Here is a 13770-nt window from a genome sequence, read left to right on the forward strand (position 1 = left end):
CGATTGGCGCTATCATTGTTACCGCGGATAGAATTATTCCTGCACCAGCGACCACAGCTGATACCGCGTACACTGCAACATCAATGATAACTAATTTGCGCTGGTATTTATTTATTTTTGTTTGATAATCGTCAAGTTGTTTTCGCAACGAATCCTGCCATGATCGCGCAAGATTATATCGATAATCCGATGCTGTCATTTATTAATCTACGATAACAATTGCATGATTTAATCCTGAATATATTCGGATAAATATTCGAAAACTATACTATAACCAAATGGTCCCATCTTGGTTCTATCTGGTGGTTCCAACACAAATATCTTCTCGTAACCATCCGACATAAAATAATTAAAATTTTCTCCGTAGGTGCCACGATTAGTATTTACCTTAAAATTTACCGAAGATTGAATGAATATTCGATATATTCCAGTAATTGGCGGTTTAAATTTAAATGTGTTATTCTCGGGTGTCCACCATGCCTCTTTTCGCATTTCTACAACAAAGGGCACTTTACATTGTAGATTTTTTGTTTCTACCTCCGCTGGTATCGAAATTCGCGATAATCTTCCAAGGTTCATTGACGATATTTTTGTGTTGATTTCGTTGGCGTTTGTTGTTACAGCAAGAAATTTATCATTGATAGTTTTTATTTCTGTGTCGTGTACTGATTTATCGAGTTTTTTACGTATAAATTCAAATATTTTATTGATATTTTGGCTAACTTCATCAATGACATTGTCGAGTTTTTTCGTTATTGCATCATGTGATATTTTATCGACTTTTTGACTCACTAATTCACGTACCACGTTAATTTCATCGTTGATGGATTTTATTTGTCCTTGCATCACGTTAATCCCCTTGGTAAATTCAGGAACAACAACATTACCGAGTTTAATAATTTCCTCGTTGATTTTTTTGTTGAGATCGTCGATCGATGGTTTCTGACCCATCGAGATATTTACTTCGTTAATTTTGGCAAGAATACCAGTAATTTCCTCGTTGATTTTTTTTATTTTCTCGCTAAGATCGTCATCGGCTTTCTTATTTGCTAGTTCGTTTGCGGCGGAGGAAGTATCACTGGATGTTTTTATATTCTCGTCAAATTTTTTGCTAAATTTAGCTAAAATATCGTCAAGTTTTTTAAGATCGTTATTTAGTTTGTTAAGTCTTTTTGTCATTCTATCTTGAAGTTCGTCGTGTAATGTTTTATCAGCCTTCAGGGGTAACTTTGCTATAATATCGGCGATATCAGCAACAGATTTTAATACCATCTCCGATTGGCGAGTAAATTGACTAATGTGATCGCGGTATTCGTCTCGCTTGATTATGTCAGTTATTTTAACGTTACTAGTTTGTAATCGCCCTTCGGTATTTTGAAAAACAGCAACTTCACCAGGATCAACTTCTGACAGCGATAAAAGATTGTTAATATCATCCCTCGTGGCAAACTTTGATGTATCGATGTCGACTGCTCCCTTTTTTTCTTTTCTGAAGAGAGATCTACCGTAAATGTCAACCATGATATTTATCTACGGTATATTCAAATAAAATTTTGCGATAAGGATTGGATGATTTTGAAATTGCATCAAGGACATTAATTGACTCCGGTCCGCATATTGGTGGATCTGCTAATGTTTGTGTTGGAAGCGTTGAATACCAAACCGGAAGTTTTAGTTTTGACACGTATTTGATAAATTCATTTGGCGGTGCTAATCCATATGAGTCGAAGTAAATAACTTCGCGAGGATTAATCGCGTAAGCAACCCAGTGAGTGCCAGGGCCGGAATTTTTATCGAGGTTTATTATTCCTGTCTCGGTGGGATTTGGTTTATCTGGTAGTTGATCTCGCATAAATACGCCTCTAAAAAATTTTATTTTCTTTTTTTTTGCTTCACTGATTAAATCTAAATTTGAGGCTGGTAGGCTCGACTTAGACCGGATCCGTACGGGGGTCGTCTTAGGTAAAGTCCTGATCCTTGTTGCGGCTGCAACAATTTTGCGAGAAGAGAGGGGAAGAGAAATCCTCCCTTTTTTTTGCGATATCTTCCTCCGACGATCTTTTTTCCTAATACGTTACCTATCCCTCCAAGTGCACCTAATCCTACTGCCTTTGCAATCATGGGGGCCGCCGCAGCTATTAATCCTGGAATAGCGGCGAATAAAGGAAAAATACCACCTACTTTGATCATATCTCTGATTGCGCCTATCGAGAGATTCAGACGAATACCAGTATTTGCTGATCTGGCTTTGGTGAAATGTCCGTGTTGATTTTTAGTTAACGATAGTTTGTTAGGTCCACCGTGAAGTTGATTACTTTTTAAGGTTAAACTTAAACCTCGTCGCGCTGTTGTTGCTGATTGAAGTTTTTTCACCTGACCGGGAGTCAGAGTTACGCTGACGTGATCGTATGGCATATTAATAATCACTTAATCTAAATTTAGAATTTATCACATATTCTCTACGGGTGCGTCGATAACTCTCATTCTACCACTGATACCCTCCAGGATCATCGTTCTATCACTAAGAATAACCGCGATTGCTCTTGCTGGTCCTCCCGTGTTAATTCTGGCTTTGAAATGAATATCGACAACCGACTGCTTTACTAAATCGAGATGTTCCAGGGAAAAGTAATAGATGGGATAGAGAGTATTAAAATCTAACTGTGATATTTGCAATCCGGTATCAATATTTTGATCACGACCCATATAACTTAGTAATTGATGATATGCACGTGCCGTCGAATTGTTCTCAAAATCGATGGCTATTTCCTCGGATGGCTCCTGTTGGCCATTTATTCTCAACGATACATTTGTTGCCTCTAATCGATCGAATATCATGTTACTATGTAATTGATCGTCTCTGATCATGCTTTGTAGGGCAACAAAGATATGTCTAGGTGCGGAAGAGCCTTGCTGTGACGCAATTCGCCAAGTAAATATTCCGTCCAAATTAACATTTTCGTTGGAGTCAGTCATTGTTGTCAACCAAGACATGATGGATTTTCCTCCTTGATTCATAAACGACAGTAATTTTTCTTCTATGATCATCGATGGAACTATTGCTGGCATCCACAAGGTAATTTTTTCAAGGACAACTTTACCAGGATCACCAGGATCTCGCCAAATGGCTCTGTCATCATTGGCATCTCGAACGAAAGATATCGTATGCTTCGCTCCGTAAATAACTTTTCTGAAATGTCTGCAAAATCCAAAAATATGAGATAATGGAATTGCACAGGAGAATTTTCGTTCAGCTCCCTTCAACATATTTTTTCTTATGGCAAATCCAAGATTGTAATTGCCATTGGGGGCAATCATCGCTGAACGAACATTAGCGGGTTGGCCAGCGGGGTCTACCGGTCTACCAATATCAAATGGTAAATGTTCAGGGTAGTTGGAATTATCCTTGGCAAACATCATACTAGGACCGGCTGATCTGGTAAAATCATCCGAGTATCTTGCTAGACCTATGATAGTCGTTGCTATATCAACGTTGTTCGTAATTGATTCAATCTCTCTTCCATCAATCATGTAAATGGCATTCTTGAATAATGCCATGATACCATTATTGACAAACCCAACACCAAAATCCGCATCGTAGTTGGTACCATCAGCTGCCTTTACAATTTTACCAACAAATTCGATATACGCCTCAGATGGAAGAAAATATCTTGTTGTATCGTGGACTTGAATTTCCTTTCGATTTCTTGAATCTGGCTCAACTACATCGTACGAGAAATATTGAAAATCTCGCATTGATATGTCTCTACTTACTGGCTCGTCCATGTCAAATACTTCATTTGACACTTGTTTGAACATTTATTACTAATAATATCGTTTAAAACGAAGACCACTACCTGAAACAAAACTTGTATTTGCTAAATTTGTATTAGCAACTTCCTGCGCTAGATTTGTTATAGCAGCTTCCTGTGCTAGATCATTTATTTTTTTATTTGCCGCATCATTTATGGCCTTACTGACTTCAGGTGGCATTTCGCTGGTAATGGGTAATTTGACGGGTTGCTTTTTACGTACTAAACTTAATATTTTATCTTTGATAGCGTTGAAGCCTTTACTGGCCAAATTACCGATACCAGAAATGGCAGTCTCGCCGATCTTTCCTATCGCTTTCAACCCAAATTGCTTAATCACGGGTCCAATTTTAGGTATTACTCGCGTGACAAGACTTCCAACGATATCGCCGAATCCATTACCGTGAACATATTTATATACTGGCAATCTAGAGTTTACTACGCGGACCTGTCTTGGTCTGCGTTGATTTTTGTGAATAATCATATTATTTCAATTATGTTGTTTTAATCGATGAGTTCATCGACAAACTCCTTATAAATGTGAGAATTAATGATACCACCACGGAATAATCGCTGACAAATATCTGATGCTTCGTTGACTATCTCACGGGAATTATTTCCGGCTCGCTTTCCTCCGATTAATACTTCGAGGCGAGATACGTCGTTGACAACACTGTCAGGGCAAACTGAATATCCGCTTCCATATCCTTTTCCTGATTTTTTTTCTGGATCCTCAAATACTTCTCCTGACGAACTAGACGACGACGTCAGTGGTAAATATATTTCTGGTGGAGATGGGGGAGTCCCAGCCGGGTGTCTTTCTAGTTTTTTACCCTCAGGATCGTATAATAAATATTTCTCAGTGGGACCCCTGTAGTTTGAAGCTGTTGGTTCCGGAGGTGGGTCTTTCCACCAGGGGCGTTCTGTGTGAGGATAAAACTTTTCACGTATTTCAGGAAATTCAATGGAGTGGCGAATATCAAAGGAGGATGAATCAGAACTTTCATCTTTAGGTGACGAACTTTTACTTTTAGGTGATGAACTTTTACTTTTGGGTGGCGAACCCTCAAATTTGGGTAGCGAACCCTCAAATTTGGGTGTTGAAATTTTTACATCTTTCCTTACTTGATAATTAACAATATCCGACAAAAATTTTGAAAAATCATCATCTTTATAATTTACTGGTTTTCCTAAACTACCAAAATAAACTATCGCATACCAAACAAGATCGTTGATTTTATCAACATTAATATCTTTTTTCAAATAAATTTTTTTAGTTTTCAAATCAGCTTTTGAAGCAATTACAACTCTCGCAACATCATCTTCACGAATTGCATGTATGTTATCTTCATCCAAATAATTATCAGCAGGTAAACTAGGATCAGGAATAAACCAACCAGATTCATCGTATATGTATTTAGGTACAATTATCGGTTCATCACTCTGATCTTTTTTCTTTTTCGATTTTCTCTCTTTTTTCTGTGGTAGAGTTCTCTCTTTTGGTCTAGCTCCTAATTCCTCTGGTTGAAATATTGGCTCCTGTGGTTGAATATCTTCCTGTGGTACTGCTTTTCTTCCTCGTTTTTTAGGTGTTGGTCTAACTTCTAATTCCTCTGGTTGAAATATTGACTCCTGTGGTTGAATATCTTCCTGTAGTGTTTCTTTTCTCCCTCGTTTTTTAGTTTTTTCCTTCTTCTCCTGTTGTTTTCTTTCTTTCTCCTCTTGTTTTCTTTCGTCCGCTACTTGCTTATTAAATCTTTGTGTATCTCTTGCCGCTTCTAAAAATCTTCTGTAACGCGGATCCGTTACTACACTCACATGTGTTTTTCCCGTATAAACTTTATATACCATGCTGTACCAATTATCACGAGTTCCATATCTTTTTTTTCCTATTGGAGTTAAATATTCATTTCGATCACTAAAATAATTTTCCGCAAAATCACCAATTTGTTCTATAGTATACAATGCCGAAAGAGGTCGTGATATCATATTCCATCCCTCCTCGGTAAAATTTTCTCTTAAATTCTCAATATTAAATTTTCCTTTTATCATCAAAGGTTTTCCTCCAGGTTTTTTTCCTCCAGGTTGTCCTCCATCAGTAATTGCAAGTTGTTGCGCCGCTGCTGCTATTGCTAATCGCTCGGGTAATGTTCGTGATTGATCCTCAATACCTTTCAACATAGGAAAGATTCCACGTTTCTTGATATCTGGATCTTTTTCGTCGCCATATACAACCTGCTCAATTGTTCCGGTCACTGGCTTCAACCATTTTGCCGAAGTTTCTGAAATTCCATGTTGCATATCTTCGTAACCACGAACATTTCTCTTAAATAATTGTTTTGTCGGAATGAACTTCTTTAATGCCGCTAATTGCTCTCGCGCTAATCTAGCAGATTGAGGTTCTCCAACTGTGCTAGTTTTCCGACTCATCTTATTTTCAACAATATTGTTTTATTGTGAAATAAAATTAGTATCCGCAGCCCACCATAATTCAATTATGGCACAAACAAATTTTACAATACCCCCCCCAAAAAAATTGCTATTTTTTTTATGCCTGAAAATGCACTTTGGGTTGAAATTTTGCGGATTAATTTGCGTAGGAGGCGTTATTTTTGCAATCTGAGGGTTCTACGGAGAAATGTTCGGTGAGAGGCTTAAATTTATCTGAGCCACCTGGTCTGTACGACTTCCCTGCTGCTGATGGCTGGTAGATAATGTCTGGCACTGGGCGAGTGTTCATGATGTGTTGCATTTGTTGGCAACCACTTCACTGCCTGTTATGCCACCAAAGTTTCCAAATTTAGTTTATCCAGTGATTCTTTTCCTTGCATATTACAAATATCCCAGATACAATCAGGATAGTAAAACACATTAAGTGTATAGTTATACATTCTTTCCAAAAATAAGCGATCTAATCTATATTTTAAATTTTTCAAAATATTAACATTTTTAAGTCTTTTTAGGCAAATCCTTGACATGAGCCCTCCGTGTGGCATCACAAGAAAATAAAGCTAAGAACTTATGTTGGAATACCTCTTGAATATCTTTTTTGGACAGCAGCAGTTTATGATGGTTATTTTAATTTGTTTGTATTATGAGTATTGACTGTTTTGTCTTGGTTATAGGTCACTAACATCTAATGGTTGTGTTAATAATGCTCACATTAGCAAAAGCGCAGAAAATGGAATTTTAAGAAAAGCATAGCTGGGTCTCCAAAAAAACTGTCATTGAACCCTGCTTGCTGGGAGGAAATTAATGATGAGAAAGACCAGTGATTATCCCTCCTTATAAGTGTTCACATTAAATCAGTCTGTTCTGTTCATTTAATGGTGTGTGCAAAAACCCTATTGTCCAATCCTAAGGCTGAACATATGGCCCCCTAAAGGAACTGTTATTAAACCCAGGCTTGGTATGTAAATGTTAAAGATGAAAGCTATGGATTAGACATCATGAGAAGTGTTCACATAAATTTAATGGTATATTCTAGTCAATTGCCAACATACTTTAATTAACTTGTCTCCTTTTGTAGCCTTAATTGGTTATGTAGTAGTCTTTAAATGGATTAACATTTTACATGCAATGTACTGGATTTGTTGCAAATTTGAAATGATTTTTTTTTTCGAAGACTTTATTTAATGAATTATTTTAATTATTTTGGCGTTATGAGTATTGATTGTTTTTTTATTATCTGTTAAAGGTCACTAGCCAAAAAATTGGACCAGTCCTACAGTGCTTTAATTTCTAAATTTAGAATGTGATCAATCCTCCTTTAGATTTAGAACAATTATATATATATATATAGTATAGTATCATCATAAAATAGTCTACATGAAGATTGTACACCATTTACGATATCATTTATGTATAATCAGAATAATAATGGTCTAAGGATCAGACCTTGAGGGCTTCTTGCATTCATAAATTGAAAATCCGAGAGTCGGGAATTCAGGGCAAAAGTATTTTTAATGACAGTAATGTTCTAACGAGAACATTAAACTACCTTGACATTTAAAAGGTAATCTGGAATGCCAAACACAAGCAAATAGTTTACTTGTCTCAAAAAAGTTCTAAAATCCTTTCTGTGGTCTAGAGTTAAACAAATCGTATCAGAAAAATCTAATAACTGTTTTGTTGTAAAGTCACCAGGTGCAAATAAGTTACTTTGAAGAATATATGTATCCATATATCTGTGTAAACATTTTTCCAACATGTATATATATTTTTACCCAATGAGATCTATACCTACAGCGTATCCAAGCAAAGAAATTAGTTCCTGTTTGCAAAATACATTTAAATTTATGTTCTTGGAAAGAGGATGAATATTTGTAAACGCTGTTGCTGTCCAGTATCATAATATAGATCATGATTCAGAATCCTAAATTATCATCTGAATGGAAGAAATAAAATTGTTTACCAGTACTTGTATACTTTGAAAATCCTATAACATCAGAAACACACTTTAAAAGCTTTCTTTTTTAATTATAACACTGGAGGAAATAATAATAATAATAATAATAATAATAATAATAATAATAATAATATAAACAGTTGTAGTGTGCATTTCTTGCTATACATCGTTTACAATTTCCCATTCACCAGTATGTACCTCAGAACCTTCTTCAATATATGACAATTTAATGGAAAATAAAGATTCTATGAAAAATTGAAGAAAAAAATTAGAACATCATATTAGTAGGATCGAGTGAAAATATTTTAGCTACAGCTTGTATTGTTTATAGTTATACAAGTGTACTTGGTATTGACATTTTTAAAAAATGTCTTGTTGATGTAATAATGTAATAATGTGTAATTTTTAGTTATATTTTATTCTATTGCACAAGAAGCTGTTTCATAAAAGGTGTACTTTGTCAGCTAATTCGAGATTTTTCTAAAAGCTGAGATTGTTTGAAATCTTTTATCCTCATGCATCTTTCAGAAAGATGCGGTTTGTCTTCCTGTGTCTTTCTGTCCCTCCTTTAGTAATGTAGTGTTATCTCCTTTAACATTAAAGACACCGACTTGAAACTTTAAAATATGATTGGGGATAGTCTTTATGTTTACTTACACATTAGCTTGAAATGGATGGCTAACGTTTCTACAAAAGTCTAAATATTTGAAGTATTGAAATCTAATAGCTGGTTTCTGTCGTCTTCAGTGCCAGGGCTGCAATATATACATTGGGATTTTGGGTTACATTCTATGGTCTTCACAGGAATGGTCCCTGTGGATTTGCTTCAACTGGCTCATATAGGGTTGAAAGGAAATATGAAATAAAGTGATACACAAGTCCAACATAGACTCTCACTTTTGCCCCCGTGATTGGGAACTTGTCATGCATGAACTAGGAAGTGACAAAATTTCAGTTTTCATAACTGAATACAAATATACACTTGACATCTGAATAAATAGCTATATTTGGATAGACATTTGACGATTGTGTAGGGAAATATTTTTGACAGCTTCTGTAGCAACTATAAAAATTTCATAGCAGCCAGGCAGAACATGTGCTTTCACATTTGTTAGAAAAATACACAGGTAACATTTGTATTGAAGTATTGGATGAAATATTTATTATGTAATGATTTGCAAACAAATGTACGAGTCTTGGTCACCATGGTAGTCAGGTGAGAAACCAGTTTCACATCATCACACCCACTTAATTCTGTCAGACTGTCAATAAATTTATTGAAGTAATGTTTTAGTTCATTTTGTTTTTGTATGCCTCTTTAGCAACCAAGCATTTTTAAATTGGCCAGGCAAAAACTCGTCAAAAATTTTATCTAATCTATAATGGCAGCTTAAGTCAAACTTTAGAAATAAAACATATTTTACCTTTATACAACTGTTGTATGTACTACTTTGACTAAGAGGTGGCGTGGTTTTTTTATGCAAAAATGTTCTCTTTCAACAGACTAGAGCGAGTTTTGTTGAAAGCTGTATGAAAGCTAGAAATTTAAAGTTTGTGTTAATATATTTCACCTCGACCCCCAACATACCCCCACCTCCAAAATAAATGGGCAGTCATGGAGTTTAATTAAAACAGAAGAATTTGTGAACCAGCAGAATCTGCTTATTACTAATATTTTTTACTGTTATTTCAATCTAAGCTTAGCAATGTATACTAGGATTTGTGGCTCTTATAAGTATATTTTGTTTAATCCGTTTTATTTCTTGGAAAAGTGAAATGTTATGACGTGTTCAAAATATTTGTTTCTAATATCATGCCATTTTATTGGCGGTATAAGGGATTTACTTTGTCCATCAGTGTCCATGCATAGCCTATCTTGTGCTGAAAAATGGCGTTAAAACCTACAATAACAACCAATTGCGTCGCCAGTCGCCCATCGCCGTAGGACTTTGGTAGGTGCAGATAAGGAACAATGAGTGGTGATGATGAATGATAATTGCACAACATAACCTGTGCGTGAAGGAGATGAAGCATCCTTTGCACAGAGACAGCCTCACTCTCTCTCCCCTTGTAGTTGGAATTCAGTGGTACGAAGATTCGTCACGGCTGCGAACTACGTCCGCTGCATTGGCTGGCCATGACTTCAGTGTCTTGTCATGCCCCATGCTCTCCACAAAGCGTTTACAGTATTAGCTTCGCGGCCGCTGGATCGCTCAGTTGATCTCTTCCACCTAGTCTGTCGAAGCTGGCTTTGCATGCAAGGATAGGCAATCTCCTAAGTTGGAGGGTTTTATGCCCGTTGGCTACCTTTCTGGTTTAGCCCGCCAGTCGAAGCTGTTGCCCGTGGTGTGGCCGCTGCGCCATCTACAGCTGATTGGAGCCACGGGTGAGAGCTGAGCACCTAGTGGGGACCAAAGGTAGACGAGCTACTCCCAAAGGAGCACTACGTGCCCCCAACAAAGATACCAACCCTTCCAGAGAATCCCGAACACAAAGTTAAAAATATTACCTGTTAAAGACTGAATCTGGTTGAGAAAAGCCAAAGTAATGTACAGGATATCCAATAACAGTACTCCTGAATATTTACAATCACTATTCCATTATAGGCTACCTGGTAATAGGCTACCTGGTAATACTCCCTACCTGCGCTATATATATATATATATATATATATATATATATATATATATATATATATATATATATATATATATATATATATATATATATATTGCTCTGGAATAATCAAGTTGACTTCAGAAATTCCAACACTATTTCCTTCTTCCAAACTCGGTATTTACAGTGGTTTCAGAGATGCAGTTAAAATAAATTCCTTTGTATGAGGGTCTCAAGGTAGATTAGTTCTACAGCTAATTGTTACCCTCTTTAAATAAGTCATTATCTATTTTGTCTTCGTCAGTCACTGTACCTAATTATGTAGGGCTATTGGTTTAGGAGTTAAAGCAACCCTATGTAGCAAAATACGTTTAGTGATGTAAATAAATGCTTGTGGTACAATTAAAATCCTGTGGCAAAATATAAACTAGCTAAAACCATTTCATATGTAGGTAGAATTGATCTACACTAGTGGAATACAAATATTCAATGCTAGCTCTTTTTCGTTTTAAGTAATAAATTTATCATTTAAAAAAATAAAATGGTAACAAAGTTAATGCGATCTTTCTTTAGAGTGCAGTGATTAGACCAGACTAGATTGCAGGTTTTAAAAAATTATACATGTTCATATGTCCATTAAGTCTTGTAAAGTAAATACTTTTATTCTTCTGTTTTGAATATAATGCATGCCTTAAGGTGTATTTCTAAAGCCCCAATATGTTAAGATAATACTATATATGCATTATCATGATAAACATAATGGCTTAATAATTCTAAAAGGTTTTTTGTCTAGCATTTAGACTGACACGAAGGCTTGCAAGAAACTGGATTTATTTCATATTTGATATTTTGGCCAATAATTTTAAGTGCCCAGTCTGCTTGGCATTCAATTTCTCCACCTCTGAACTGGTAATTGCTGCAAATGACTTCTGGAATAAAACAAATTACGTAATGTAATGGCAATTTTGAAACCTTTTTCTTTAAATAATTTTCATGTCTTCCTTGAGCATGTTATTGCCAAAGCTATCAATTTTTATGTATAAAATATCACAAAAAGGTAGAATAACTTGACAGGGTATGTGGGCTACATTACAGAAAACTTCTTTCTGTATACAGGATATGTGTATCAGCTGCCTATGAATGTGTAATTTGCACGTTGTACCGATAAAATACAAATACTGCATCCATTTACACACCGAATTGAAACTGTCATACGGATGTGTAGTTCCACCATAACCTTTGACTATAATGTATTGGAGCCAGGTTCAAGGCAGTGTGGTGGTTATCCCCCAACTCTCAACACAGGATTACCAGATTGGTGTGTGGAAAATGTATGGAGATGCCCACAAACCTGGAATTCCGGTAATTAGCCTATCAATTTTAGAATGCTCACTGTTGCTTAATGCATTATACTTGATATGCTTAAGAGTTTAACACATGTAGTTTCAAGACATTTAGAGTGACAGCTAATCAAATGAGACACGTACTTAGATTATTTCTTTGCAACCACTGCAAATGAATATTAAAAGTAAGCCATCCAAAATCAGACACGCATACATATGCAGATGATGACTCTTTTAAACAATTGATACCCATAGAGATTTGTTTCATTACCTGGTTTCAATGTGGGTACCTCACGATGCTAAACAAATCTAATCTGATGATGATACAAGGATAACATTATTGTGTAAATATTATCTTCATCTGCAATCAGCCATTCCTGTTTGATCCCAGTGCAGAAGTCTGACTTCTAGAAATGATCCCCAAAAACTTTGAGCTGTCCATCTTAATATAAACTACAATTATTCAGTTCTAGTTGTGATGGAACTCTCCGTGCTCATGTCAAAATAAAAACTGGACAGTATTGATGCATGCTTATTTAAGTAGTGTGCTGATGGAAGATGAAGAACATTTGAATAAGTGCATGTTCCTATTTTTTAAAATATATTTACATGTTAAAAATAGCATATTACAAATTGGAATAATTTTTCAGGATTTTCAAATTCTAATCTTTGATGAGGCTGTACTTGCCTTGGTCAGGATGTACAGACGGGATGTTATTGTCATCATCAATGAAGTTGACTTGATGAGCGCCAACATACATGCTGCTTATAGGCTGTTCATACTACGGTAACATGGATGGATGGGGTCAGGACGTGTAATTCCCTCTTGCTGTTTCTGGCAGGCATATATCTGAACGGACACAATACACTGGCTTCATCCACTCTAGGCTTGCATGAACGCTTTATTGCATGTACTAATTTGTATATAAATGAATACAACTGACTTCATTCTTTGTCTTGCTGCAACTGCACATAATATTGCATCAAACGATAATGCTTTCATAGATTTGTTTTCAACGCTAGTCTATTTCTGCTTATATACAGTGTGGGCAAGGTCATACATAATCAATATACAAAAGTCTTAAGCAGTTGCAGATACCATGTATACATTATTTTCAAATACTGATATTTACATATTATAGTGTAACCTGACTCAGCAGACACCTCCATATATCAGACTGTTTCATATTTTACATAACTAAAATTGAGATCTTCTCCTTCACCAAAACTAAGTGATGGTCCTTGAGGCGCCCAATTTCTACAAATTCTCTTAAGGTCATCTTTAGTTCTCTTCATCTCCTCTTACCTGCTTTCCCTGAAGTCGACAGATGAGGGCTTTCTGTATAAGCTCCTTGATGTGGGGATGTTTTCTTTTCCTTGCCGAGTGGGCGAGTGGACTAAAGTGCTCTCCTTTACGGATCACTGCCATCTCACCTGTCTAAGTGGGTTCGAGTCTCCGATTCGGCTAATATGGCTGTGAGAAAGCTTGCCGGTAGCTTCTCGTGGGTCGGTGGTTCTTTCCGGGATTTTCCCCGAGTTCTTCCTCCACCATTAATACTGGCCGCCATGTGTAGCCTAACGTGTGCTGAAA

Source organism: Sinohyriopsis cumingii, chromosome 13 (assembly GCF_028554795.1).
Source record: "Sinohyriopsis cumingii isolate HCF-2022 chromosome 13, ASM2855479v2, whole genome shotgun sequence".
In the NCBI taxonomy this organism is placed as follows: Eukaryota; Metazoa; Mollusca; class Bivalvia; order Unionida; family Unionidae; genus Sinohyriopsis; species Sinohyriopsis cumingii.